The sequence below is a fragment of the Castor canadensis genome, chromosome 10 (assembly GCF_047511655.1).
Source record: "Castor canadensis chromosome 10, mCasCan1.hap1v2, whole genome shotgun sequence".
Taxonomy (NCBI): domain Eukaryota; kingdom Metazoa; phylum Chordata; class Mammalia; order Rodentia; family Castoridae; genus Castor; species Castor canadensis.
Genome location: NC_133395.1, coordinates 75,210,688 through 75,224,148, shown reverse-complemented (window position 1 = coordinate 75,224,148; position 13,461 = coordinate 75,210,688). Strand labels below are relative to the sequence as shown.

Sequence of the window (13,461 nt, the reverse complement as noted above, 5' to 3'; positions counted from 1 at the left end):
TGCTTCCTGAGTAGCTAGGATCACAGGCATGAGCCACCAGCACCTGGCTGTATAAGTTTTCTTATTTCTTTGTTGCTATTTTTATGTCAGATATGTTTTGCTGATAGTTCTCTCAGTTTGGAGCTTGTGTTTTTATTTTTATTTATCCTTTTTAAATTTTTAAAAAAAAATTTTTGTGGTACTGGGGCTTGAACTCAGGGCCTACACCTTGAGCCACTCCACCATCCCTTTTTTGTGATGGGTATTTTTGAGATAGGGGCTCATGAACTATTTGTCGGGGCTGGCTTCAAACTGAGATCCTCCTGATCTCTGCCTCCAGAGTAGCTAGGATTACAGGCTTGAGTCACCAGTCCCCGGCTAGGGACCTGCTTTTTTATGGCTCTGTTGTGAGGTTTAAATGACTTAATTTGCAATGAAAATAGTATGGTAGAACATAGCATTGATGTTGTGTGCTTCTGAGACTAGGCCTTAACTGACCTTGTAGCTTTTACTTTTTCCCTCTTGGAACATTGCTGCTGCCACTGGGGAGACTACGAATGAAGAAACAATGCTACAGGATAGGGAGAGAGAGAGAGAGAGAGACAGAGAGAGAGAGAGAGAGAGGGAGAAAGAGAGAGAAGGAAAAGGAGCCTGCTGATACCCTGTACCTTGGCCACCTTAGACTCTTTGGTCCCAGGCCAGATGCCAACTGATTACAGCTGCATGGTAGGCCAAGGTGAGACCAGCAGAACAACTTTTCATGGTCACTTACATGACCATGACAAATAACCATTTTTCAATCACAAAGGTCTGAGGTAGTCCATTGCACGATAGATGACTATTACAGTCATCTAGCAAGCTAAAAAAAAAAAAATTCATATACAATCCCAAATTAAAAGTACAAGAATGAGAGAAAACACTTCCTATTTCCTACAACTTTTTTTTTTTCCCCTTTAAAGATTTCCAAAGTTTGAAAATCACTTTTTTTTTTGGCGGTACTGGAGTTTGAACTCAGGGCCTTGTGTTTGCTAGGCGGGTGCTCTACAACTTGAGCTATGCCCCCAGTCCTTTTTACTTATCAGCCAGGGTCTTCCATTTCTGTCCAGGGCTGGCCTCAGATCACAATCCTCCCACCTATACCTCCTGTGTAGCTGGAATGACAGGAATGCACCACCACACTCAGCTTACTGATTGAGGTGGAGGTTTCACTAACTTTTTGCCTAGGATGGTCTCAAACCATGATCCTCTCAATCTCTGCCTTCTGAGTAGTGGGGATCACAGGCATGAGCCACTGTACCCAGCAAAAGCTAAGTTTTCTAAGCAGAAAAATGCAAATAACCTTAGGACATATATGGTTAACCAAGGCCAGCTGGCTTCATTTGTCTGATGTAACCAACATCTCAATAATCCCTGAAGAAGACCACCTATTTATCTTTTTTTTCTTGGTGGCACTGGGGTTTGAACTCAGGGCCTCACACTTGCTTGCTAGGCAGGTGCTCTTCCACTTAAGCCACTTCACCAGCCCTTTTCTGTGTTGGGTATTTTGTAGATAGGATCTCATGAACTATTTGTCTAGGTTGGCTTTGAACCATGATCCCCCTGATCTCTGCCTCCTGAGTAGCTAGGATTACAGGTGTGAGTCACAGGTATCCAGCAAAAGGACTGTTTTGTTTTTCCAGTGCTGGGGGATCGAATCCAGGGCCTCATGAATGCTCAGCACGCATTTTACAACTGAGCTACACTCCCAGTCCCTCTAAGCCTTTCTTGATATTCTGGCCTAGGTACTCTTTTAGTAAATTTGTTACACATGCATCATATACTTTTCACCCTGCCGTTCACTCATCAAACCTTACATGTAAAGTAGTGACAGATGACACAGGGTGAAAATAAAGCAGGGGAAGAGGCTGCATCCACTTGTTGGGAGGGCAAACTTTCCAATTTGCTCTCTCCAATTGTGTGTGTGTTGGTAGGAAAGTATCTGTGGGCACTTTCAGATTGCCCCTAATGAGATGGCCACAGGAAGTTGGGGTTTGTGTGCACATGCATATGTGTGGTACTGGGGACTGAAGCCAGGGCTTCACACTCTACCACTGAGTCATACCCATAGCCAAACACAGGAAGGTTTTGAGCAAAGGAATGACAGGACTTGATTTACCTTTTACATGACACACTGGTTGTTAGATGGAAAGCTAGAAGGTGCTAGAAGGGAGGCACCAGGAAAGGTATCACTAAAATTCAGTGGTATTTGGGGCAATCAGTTTTGCCCCCCATCCCTCCCGAGAACATTCGGCAATATTTGCTGCCATTTTTGGCTGTCATAACTGTGGGATGGGTTGCACGAAGTGGTTAGGTGTAGGACACTACTAATCAGCACAATGCACACTGGAACAGATGACCTCTCCTCTCAACATGACTGGCCCAAACTGTCAACAGAGCCAAGGTAAAGAAATTGTTGTAATTTGTGTTGGACATAGCTTGGAATAACTTAGCAATGGTGGGCTGGAGTGTAGGCTTGTGGTAGCATGTCTGCCTAGTATGCGAGAGGCCCAGGGTTTGATCCCCAGTACTGGGGGAAAAAGACAGTGACAGCTGCAGAAGTGGTCAGCTTCTGAATATAAACATGGAAGATACATATGCACATATACACACTGCTGAGCTAATGTCAAAGCTGACCAGTTTCTTGTCTGTACAATTAATTAGCAGAATGAAGTTCATCATATTAAGATGAAGAGGGCTGGCGGAGTGGTCAAGAGATAGAATGCCTGCCTAACAAGTGTGAGGCAAGGAGTTCAAAAAAACAAACAACAATAACAACAACAACAAAACCAAGGAGTAAGATTGGAATAGCAGGCAGGGAGCAGGTGCTTCACTTGTTTGGGGGTAAGAAGAGACTGATGGTACTGAAACATCCCACTTTGGACACACTGAATTTTTTAAAACATTTTTATTAGCATATTTTGGTTGTACAGGGGGGGTTTCACTGTGATATTTCCACATATGTTTACAATGTACCTTGTTAGATGCAGCTCCATCATTCTCCCTCATCCCCTTCCCCTACTTAAAACAATTTCAACAGGTTTAATTGTTCTATTTCCATACAAATACATAAAGTACATTGCTCTTATCTGCCCTCTCTGTTCACTCTTCCCATTAGTATCTACCCCCAAACAGGACCAGTTTTACATTCCTCGGACACACTGAATTTGTCTACTTGACATCGAGTTTATCAGGTAGGCAGATGGAAATAGGAGCCTGAAAGTCAGGAGAAGGGCTAAGCCTGAAGACATTAACTTGGGAATCTTAGCACCTCAAGTATACAGTATTTAGTTATAGGACAGGACAAGATTATTTAGGGAGTACATGGAAACTGAGGAGGGACCAGCAAAAGGCAGAAAGGAGAAGGAGAACTGAAAGTACAACACAATGATTAACTGTGCCAAATGCAACTCTCAGGTCAAGGAAAATGAAGACTAAGAAATGACCCCCAGGTCTGGCACCTGGAGGCAGATGCCCATCTGGAAATGAGTGTTTCGGTGGGCGGGTAAGAATAACAGCCTAACAGGTGTGGATTCAAGATAGCCAAGAGTAGAGGAAGGTAGAAACAGTAACAATGGACAATGGTATATTCTCCCGAGGCCTTTTCCTGTAAAGCTGAGTGAAGAAAGAGGATTCCTTTTTTCCCCCTCAACTTATTTCACATATTCAAACATACAGAAGAGTTTAAAGAATAGTCTGACAACTAACCTTACAGATGTAACACTGTAGCATATTTCTTTTTACTATGTGCACTTCTAATATAACTATTAGAAGATAGTTTTGCCTCTAAAGATTTTTGATCCATACCCTAAAATAAGTTCATTCTCCTACATCAGAATAATCACTGATATAAATCACTGCTAGGAAAAATTTTAAGTATATTCTTCATTGAATTTTATAGTTGGGCATATTCAATTTCCCCAACATGTGCTTTGCAAACCAGGATCCAAAGTTTCTTTGGTCTGTTTTTCGAAGACATGATCTCACTGTATTACTGTGGACAGCTGACCTTGAACTTGCCATGTGACCAGGTTGGCCTTGAACTTGAGATGTTTTTATCTCAGCCTGGAGCACTGGGATTATAGGTATGCACCACCATAGTGGGTGGGCTCTTTGTTTTCTCTTACCATGACTTGTTAAAGACTTTCTTTACAGAATAGATTTGACTGACTCATTCTCTGTCACGCTGTTTATCTTGTTCTTCTACTTTGGAAGGGGAGTTTCTGAGGATAGTGAATGTATTTACTACTTCTGGCACAATACTCTAAAATCGTAATTTCCCAACTTTCCTATATTGCTTCGCTCTTTCATTTTAAGGAAATCCTCAGTTTATTTCAAGGTTTAAAAAAACCTATTTATTAACTCTGCTAATAGGTGGTGGTTACATGGATAAAACTGTGCTTTATTCACTCCATATTGGGAACAAATGCACTACCAACTTAAGAATTCATAAGAGATCTCATCTGAAAGCTAGCTAATCATATCCAAACCAAACATCATTTTATTGACTAGTCATGACAAATTACATTTAGAAGCAAAATGAATCTCCTGCAATTCCTTTCCTGATTAGCAAAACAGTGCCTCCTAATACTTGAGGTTGAAAGCGCTGTCAAATCTGCGTGCGTGACTAGAAAGTGCAACATCCAAAGGAGTTAGTGGAGCGGGTGCTGGAGTGCTCTATCCTCTTCCCTGTAGTGATTGGCACACACCCAGTTGTGAAAGCTGATGGGATAATACCTGGGTTTCTATTACTGGTCATTTATGTACAAATTCTTTTTTATTTTTTGCTTTTTATTTATTTTGAGGATACTAGGGGTTGAACTCAGGGTCTCATGCTTGTTAGGCAGGCACTCTACCACTTGAGTCACTCTGCCACTCCTATTTTTTATTTTTTGAGACCAGGTCTCACTACACAGCCCAGTCTAATCTCCAAACTCAGCATCCCAAGTGCTGGTGTGAACCACCATGCCAGGCTTCAAGTGTAAGTTCCTTAAGCAATTTAAAATGTGAGCTGATCCAACAATGCATATGGTCAGAATTTCAAAGAACATTTAGGTGTTATCTAAAGTTTATCTTAAAAACACTTTCTGGGTGTGAAGGTGTGACTCAAGTGCCTGGCGAGCACAAGACTCTGAGTTTAACCATCAGTACCACCAAAGCAAAACAAAACACTTTCTGCCATATTCTTCAAGTTACTATATTTTCTGCCAGGTGTGGTGGTACAGCCTATCATCCAGCACTTAGGATGCTGATGCCAGAGGATCACGAATTTGAAGCTGGGCTACATAGCCAGACCCTGTCTCAAAAAAATTATACTTCCATTGGGTTGAAAAACTATACAAATGGTGGGAAAAGGAATTATTTTTTAATTCAATGAACATTTCAAATTCCCTATAACTTACACTGCAATATTTTGTTTGTTATCTTGCAAAACCTAAAATTATTGAGCACATTATGTGAAAGTAAATTATATTTTTAACTATTTTGTTTCACCCCCTTGAACATTTTCAATACTTTGGCATTTTAATCAAATTGCTAATGCACACCTTCACCGAATACATCAGAACATGGGAGCCAGGCTTTTTAAGGCACCTCCTAGGAGACCAGAATTACTAATGCATACTAAAATCAAAATTGTAGCTATTATTACCACCTTATAAGAAGTCTGCCTATAGGTCATTTGAACCTTCACAAGCTATCTGGAAGAACATGCAAACCAAGAGTAGTCCAGGATCACAGAATGTATGCTACTGACTTAGCTAGACAGGAAGGAGGGGACAGTAGAAAATGAGAATGCATACATTCTCTCTCAACCTATCCTCCAGCTAGGCAATTAAATGTAGAATATTAAAAAAAACAATTATTTCATGAAACTACCATTAATATTTTTATAATTTTAATGGCATATTAAGCATTATTGAATTACTTGGTCTGTGAGGTATAAAACATGTAATGTAACTGTGGATGAATCCTGAGTCTTGCTACTCACAGTAGGTCCCTCCCACACTGTCTTAGGGTGAGTTTGTGCAACTCAAAGAATACAGCACAGTGTTAGCATAACACTTCTGAAGCCAGGTTATAAAAGACAGTGTAGTTTCTGTCTGTCTCTCTCATCACTTGCTCTTTGAGGGGAAAAGTCAATTGCCCTGTAGTGAGGATTCTCAAGTAGCCTTCAGATGACTGAAACCACATGAGAGACCCTGAACTGGAAAGACCCACGTAAAATAATAAATGTTTATTGTTTCAAGCTGTCTGGGGGTAATGTGCTATATAGCAAAAGGTAAACAATTATATATTTATATGTAATTGTATATTACATACAATAATATATACTTATCTTAAGCTGTAACCGTAACTTTTTTGGGATTAAAAATCATAGTATACTGATGCAAGGTCTTAAAAAAACATCCCTAGCTAGGTGCTGGTGGCTCATGCCTATAATCCTAGCTACTCAGGAGGATCACCCTTTGAAGCCAACTCGGGCAAATAGTTCACGAGACCCTATCTCAAAAAACCCTTCACAAAAACAGGGCTGGTGGACTAGCTCAAGGTGAGGCCCTGAGTTCAAGTCCCAGTACTGCAAAAAAAAAAAAAAACCCTTAGTAGGAAGGGTGTGGGAGAAGGAGAAATGAAAAGAAAGTACAGTTGGATAGGAGGAATATCTTCTAATGTTCTAACATAGTAGGGTAACTGTGGTTGACCACCCGTGAATACTTCAAAATTGTAGAGAAAGAAAAATTTAAGTTCCCAACACAAATGGCATGTTTGAGGTGACAGGTATGTTAATTAGCCTGATCATTAAACATGGTATACACATATTGGAATGTGATACTGCACCACATAAATGTGTACAACCACTACACATCAATTCAGATAAAAATGTATTTAGAGCTCTATTAAGTGTCTATTGAGGACTGCTGAACATAGGAGCCCTTCAATGCTGCACATGAAGCTTCCTCAGTGTAACAGTCACTGCTGGCCTCTGCTCCTTCAGCAACTCCTTCCCGCTGCTGGAGCAGGTAACTGCTCTGATAGCAACTCTGGGAGAAGAAATTCTGAGACTCAGCCCTTTCCTCTTTTCTCCTTGGTCTGTCTGACTGAAGATAGCCATTTGTTCTGACCTGCTCTGTGTTACAGTAAATGTAGGCAGACAAACTCTACTCTTAGGTAGAAAAACCCTCTTGAGGTTTAAATCTGCCTATTCCTGGAGTACAGTACTAGAAAACTCTGTTGCTGCAAACCACAGCCATGTTTTCTTTATTAGCATTCATGAATACTATAAGGGGGTTTTCACTGTGGTAATTCATAGAAGCACAGTATACTTTGAACAAGTTCACCCCCTCTATTATATTCCCTAAACCCCCCTTCCTCCCTACCTTTCCAAAGTGTTTCATGGGTTTTATTATGCTATCTTTATATATACATATATATATACACACACACACACATATATATATATACATGTAAGTATATATACATATATACACATATGTATACATATACATACACGCATGTGTGAGTATATATATATAAAATGTAATCCAATCCTCTTTACCCCCTAATATCATCTCCTTCCTTCCCGCCCCCTGCCTGCTGCTGAACTCCCCCACATTCCCCTTTTACACTCATGTCCCATTATCATCATTTTAGCTCTAGGTTCTATAGGAGTAAAAACATGCAATATTGGATTTTTGAGCTTGGCATATCTTGCTCAACAGGATGATCTCCAATTTCTTGCAAATGACAAAATTTCATTCTTCTTTACAACTGAACAATACTCCACAGTATATATTCTACATTTTCCTTATCCATTTATTGGTTGTTGGGTACCTAGGTTGATTCCACAGCTTGGCCATTGTGAATAGTCTCAACCAGGTTTTCCAAACAACTTTTTTGGTAAATGTAACACTTCAATCTTCATCTATCTGAATTAGCTAGATCTAAATTTATGCAGAGGTAAAAAGGCAGGCATAACTTATCAACCTCTAAAGTAGATATTTTGTGCTGCCATGGAATTTAGTATATTTGGGTTATAAACCAAAACACCTGAAGGGGTTATATGATAGTTATGTAACAGGAACATATGATTATTAACAAATAGGTGAGAGGCTGGATGCAGTGGTCAGGCCTGTCTATAATCCCAGCACTTGAAAGGCTGAAAAGGATCGTAAGTTTGAGATCAGCCTAGGCTACATAGTGAATTCCAGGCCAGTCTGGGGTAGATAGCAAAACCCTGTCTCAAAAAAAAAAAAAAAAAAAAACCAAACAACCTCCCCCACCCCCCGCCGGGTAAAACCAAGTGAGAAACTGATGGTCAGTGAGCATTAGAAAACATGGAGAGCCAAGCACCAGTAGCTCACGCCTGTAATACCAGCTACCTGGGAGGCTGAGAGCGGGAGGACTGTGGTGTGAGGCCAGCCCAGATAAATAGTTATAGAGTGCCTGCTTTGTAAGCATGAAGTCCTGGATTCAATCCCTAGTCCCATCAAAAAAAAGAAAGCATGGAGAACAAAATATAGATGTTGGGGTGCATGCTGACCTCATGGGCTCGTGAATGGGATGTACATAACTGCAGTCTTAATGACCTTCCAAGAGCTCCAGAGAATCCTGATGTACACCTGTCTTAAGAACCCATGGTCTGCATGGCAAGTGCAACAAGTGTGGGAGGCAGGCTGCTAGGAACCAGCAATGGAAAAGTTACTATAGAACTAAACCAAGCTTTTTAGGACATGCAGAGTTCTGATGAGGTGAAGGATGAGGGCAAATGACTTGTGCTGTCATGGCTGTTAACTGCCAGACACATTTTCCAGATTACCTCGTCGTCGTCTCTCTCTCTCTCTCTCTCTCTTTTTGGCAGTTCTGGGGTTTGAACTCAGGGCCTTATACTTGCTAGGAAGGTACTCTACCACATGAGCCACTTTGCTAGCCCTTTTTTGTATTGGGTGTTTTTTAAATAGGGTCACAATTTTTCTTTTATGCCTCAAATATCGATCTTCCCGATCTCCGCCTCTCAAGCAACTAGGATTACAGGAAAGAGAGAGAGGAAGAAACAGAAAGACAGACTATTTTTACTATTTCATGACTTTGTCTTAATTGACAGTTTACTAAACATTAGTATCCCCCAAACTGCAAACCGAGTTAAAATCTAATCATTAAACTGAACCATCACTTTGCTACTAGTTGGGCACTACTAACCTAGTCAAAACCATCAAATTGACTTTATGGTAAGCCTCAATTTTTGAAGTGTAAGTTTAAGGCCAGAGAAATTCTATTTATAATTGACATTTTTAAAGAATCTTTATGACAATGCTTTATTAGAGTCTTTTACTGTTAATACTATTCTTTCAAGAACTTTTTAAAAAGTGAAGCTCAACATTCATTTCTCTCTTCTCCATTTATGGGGACCTCAGTTCTACTTTTCTATCTTCAAGACCAAAGTAAAAATTCAACTTCATGAGGCCCTTCTTATAGTTAAAATGAATGATTTCCCCCCATTATTCCTGTCTGACATTGCTTGTACAACACTAGCACTTATTTTATTCTGCTTCATATGAAAGGTACTAGTTTTGAAAATTTTCTACTTCTTTTTGTTTCCTTTAAAAATTTTATTAACACATAATAGTTGTACAGGGGGATACACTGTGATATTTACATATGTGTTTACAGGATATTGTAGTTGAATTTACCATTTCCATCATTCTCCCTCTTCCCCCATATTCCCCTTTCTTAGAACAATTTCAACAGACCTCATTCTTCTATTTTCATATATGGATACAAAACCCATCATATTCACCCCCATTCCCCTTTCCAAATTTTTCTACTTTGTGCATCACTTACCTTTCTATTCACCCTGCATTTAGCCTAGTGCCTTGAATATTCAATAAGAGCTTGTTGACAAGTTAGTATTTTTCTCAATAAAAAGATAAGCATATCAATTATGTGTATACAGAACTAACAAATATGAGAACGTGGGAGAAATATGCTGTTGGAAAAATTCCATTTTAAAAGTAGGTTTGAGGCCGGGCGCTGGAGGTTCACACCTGTAATCCTAGCTACTCAGGAGGCAGAGATCAGGAGGATCACAGTTTGACGCAAGACCTGGCAAATAGCTAGAGAGATCCTATCTCCCAAAGACCCTTCAGTTGGGAGGATGACGCCAACCTGGGCTATATAGTGAGACCCTGTGTCATCTTTCCTCCCCCACAAAAAAAGTAAGTTTGGTCAGTTACATAAATTGGCATTTGGGAGCCACCAAGATCATCATTCATCAAGTATGTACTATGAACCAGGTACCATATATGGCCAAGAAAACTGATGTAAAACATGTAGTCCTTCCCCAAGAGCTTACAGAAAATCAATACATATGTATTTATTGCACACACATATACACATACATTACACAATGCTATGAGGCAAACAACAGCAGGTGGTAATCACGAATTAGAGTGTGGTAAAGGATAGAGAGCTCCTCAGACAGGGTGGACAGCTGGATACAAAAGTTATGCTGCCACTCAAAGGTGGCATTGTGTTACCAGCAGGGATATGAGGTCCCAAAGAGGGCTCATGTGTGGTAATGCAGCTTCAGAGGAAGTTATACAGCACTCCTCCAGACCTTTACTTTTTCATTATTTATTGCTTCTATCATCACTTCTTTTCTGAGTGCTCTTGTTTCTCTATTTTTTTTTTTTAGTGATTTGTTTTAAACTTCCTGACTAAATTTAAATAATAACATGAACTCTGGGGAACATACTATTACCCACTTTCAGATAATCCTAAATTCCTTCCAGTCTAACTGATAAATTTATTTTCCAGTGACAACTATGTTCCAATTAGCAAAGAGTGTTTCTCTACATGAGTTTAACTTTTTGATTTGGAGACCTCTGATTGCTAATCAGCATGTTGTATGATTCCTTCAACAAGAACTTACAGAATGTTACTTTGTCACTGGAAAAATGCACTGCTACTTTCTGAACTCTAGGTGGGTCTAGGAAGAATTGAGGCATCTAAAGCAGTCCCTAACCACTCACCATTCTCATATCTACTGCTGCAGCCACATGTTTAAGTATGAGGACGAGTAATATACAGATTATGGTTCCAAGGAAAACCACAAATGCTCAGGATACAGAGTTCAGTACTGTACTGTGATGCTAGATCAGTTTTTCCCATAACGACCAACTTCCACTAAAGACATGCTGCCTTTTGACACCTCTCAAATTTTCACTTTACTACTTCGATTAAGCACATTCACTTTTACCTTGCTTTGGGGTAACCATTTGCTTTTTCAGAGGCAGATTTTCACAAAATTCAGAGAAGAGAAACACTCAACAGATCACGCAATGATAAATCGCAACTGACAACACAGGACTGACTAAGAGCTGTTCCAAATCTATCTAATAAGCTGCGTAGAACAAAGAAATTTGAAATTCTTGTGCTCGAGGGCTGGTGGAGTGGCTCACATGGTACAGCACCAAGTACCATGTACAGGTACCAAGTACAGGTACCAAGTGTGAGGCCCTGAGTTCAAACTCCAGTACGACCAAAAGAAAACAAAATTTTTGTTTGAAATTTCTTTAATTTTTTTCATTTTTTTTAACTGCACTTGGTCAAAACTGCATGCAACAAATCAGTAAATAAGGTGGACTTTCTGTAGTAAGTAGGTATTCTAAATACACTGGTATGGAATAAAAGGAATGTGTACAATTTTCTCAACCTGGGACCAGGTTGAGAAACATACCAATGGCTATGAGCAACATCCAGTAATCCAACCTATTAATACAGTCTCAGCAAACATAGGCGATAAAACATATGGGATAGCTTCTTATTAGTTCAGTTCTTATTTTGTTGGCAAATGAGTTTTGTCTACAACCTTAAAATTTTGGGGTTTTCTTTCTGAATGCTGGATTTAGATAAGGGATTACAGACTACTCTCACAAGGAGCTGCTAGAAAGTTAGGATGGTTACTTCAATTCCTTTTGATGAGAGTGGAACGAGCAATTAACAGCAGGCAGCTTTTAGATGTAGGCTGGAGCCAAAGGCTTGTTTTTCAGTTAAGGAATCCAACCTAGCAGAGTGTAAGTGCTGACATCACGAGAAGAGAAAATGGGGAAAAAGAAGAAACCCTAATTGTATGGCATTGTATTCCTATTGTAGATGTCCATTAGCTATTAATTGCAGAGCTTCTTTTTATTAAATGTGAGTTTGTAAGTGGAAATAAGTAAAGACGATTTCTGTCCTACATTGCTGACAAGGGGATGGAGGTCAGGGGCTTTAACCCGCTGGAGTTTTCTAGTCAACTTCTAACCCCTACATCAGAATCCTTCCCTTCATCTTTTAAGGTTTTTTTTTTTTTTTTCCAAGCTTTACAAAGGGTAAGGCTCTGAAGCCAAACAATGCACACACCAAAATCTTTTCCTTTTTCTCTACATATCAAGCCCCACTTCTATTTTGTCACCAGTACATTTTTTAGATGAAAAAAATCAAATTTGCACAAAAAGACTATAAATGAACTTCTGAAAGGGCATTTCAGTTTTAACATAACCCAGTTTGGTTTTATGTTGCTTTGCAGTTTTAAAAGTTTAGCTACAGAACCAATTCTTTTGTTCAATTTATGAGTTAACATTCTGCAAGTATGGTACAAAAAGGGCATTCCATCCTAAAAATGCAAATAGCATGAATCAGGAGTAAACGCTGGTTTCTCAAATTTTCATCACGATTCATTAAAAAAACCTAGCTACATCTTACAACAACTATGCAAATACATTAACAACCTAGAACAACTACAAAAAAAGTAAACAAAAACAAGCCAGCCAATTTTTGTCTGGGGGAGGGGAAGAATCGTAGGATTTCTTGGCATTCCTAAATCCCAGAAACTAAAATCCTTTTTGTTGAAGAATTTCTTCCTACAGGGACTTGTTTCTCCATACCACCCTATCAAAATGACCAGCATTATGCCAGAACACAGGCATTTACTTAGAGACCACTTTAAAAAAAAAAAAAAAGCCCATAGTCCAAAATGCCAACTAATGCATCCTCTGTACAGAAACGGTCAGAAATTACAAACGAGCGACCCAAAGGACTTGTGGACTAGGCTGCCCTCACGATTTAGAACGGACTCAGAAAGAGCAGACGTGGTCGGTCACGATGTCCCCTGAACCACATGACCTCGCTACGAAAGCAGCTTTAACTCATCAACGAAAAGCCAAGTTAAGCCAGGCGGGGCGGCTGCTCGGGCTTTCGCTGCGCCCCTTACCGTTAGAAGATCTGGGAGGGAGCAAAGGAGAGGAACACCCCAGAATCCTGGTGAAAAAGCCCCTGGCCTCCAAGGTGGGGTCTAGGGAGAAAGGAGGGGCAGCTCCTTGTGTGGTGACCCTTTGTGAACACGCGCGGGCAGCTCGGCTTTACCGAGGATTAAGGAGCGGACTACGGACATTTGGCACTGCCCAGGGG

General features: G+C 40.0%; 1 protein-coding gene across 1 annotated transcript in view; it reads right to left on the bottom strand.

Moving 5' to 3' along the window:
* Positions 1 to 13,398, bottom strand: part of Hmgb1 (high mobility group box 1) — a 123,200-nt gene extending 109,802 nt beyond the window's left edge. Inside the window, exon 1 of the mRNA XM_074043611.1 lies at positions 13,265 to 13,398. The gene's annotated coding sequence lies outside the window, so the exon portion shown is untranslated. The remainder of the gene's footprint in view (positions 1 to 13,264) is intronic.
* Positions 13,399 to 13,461: the final 63 nt, after the last annotated feature.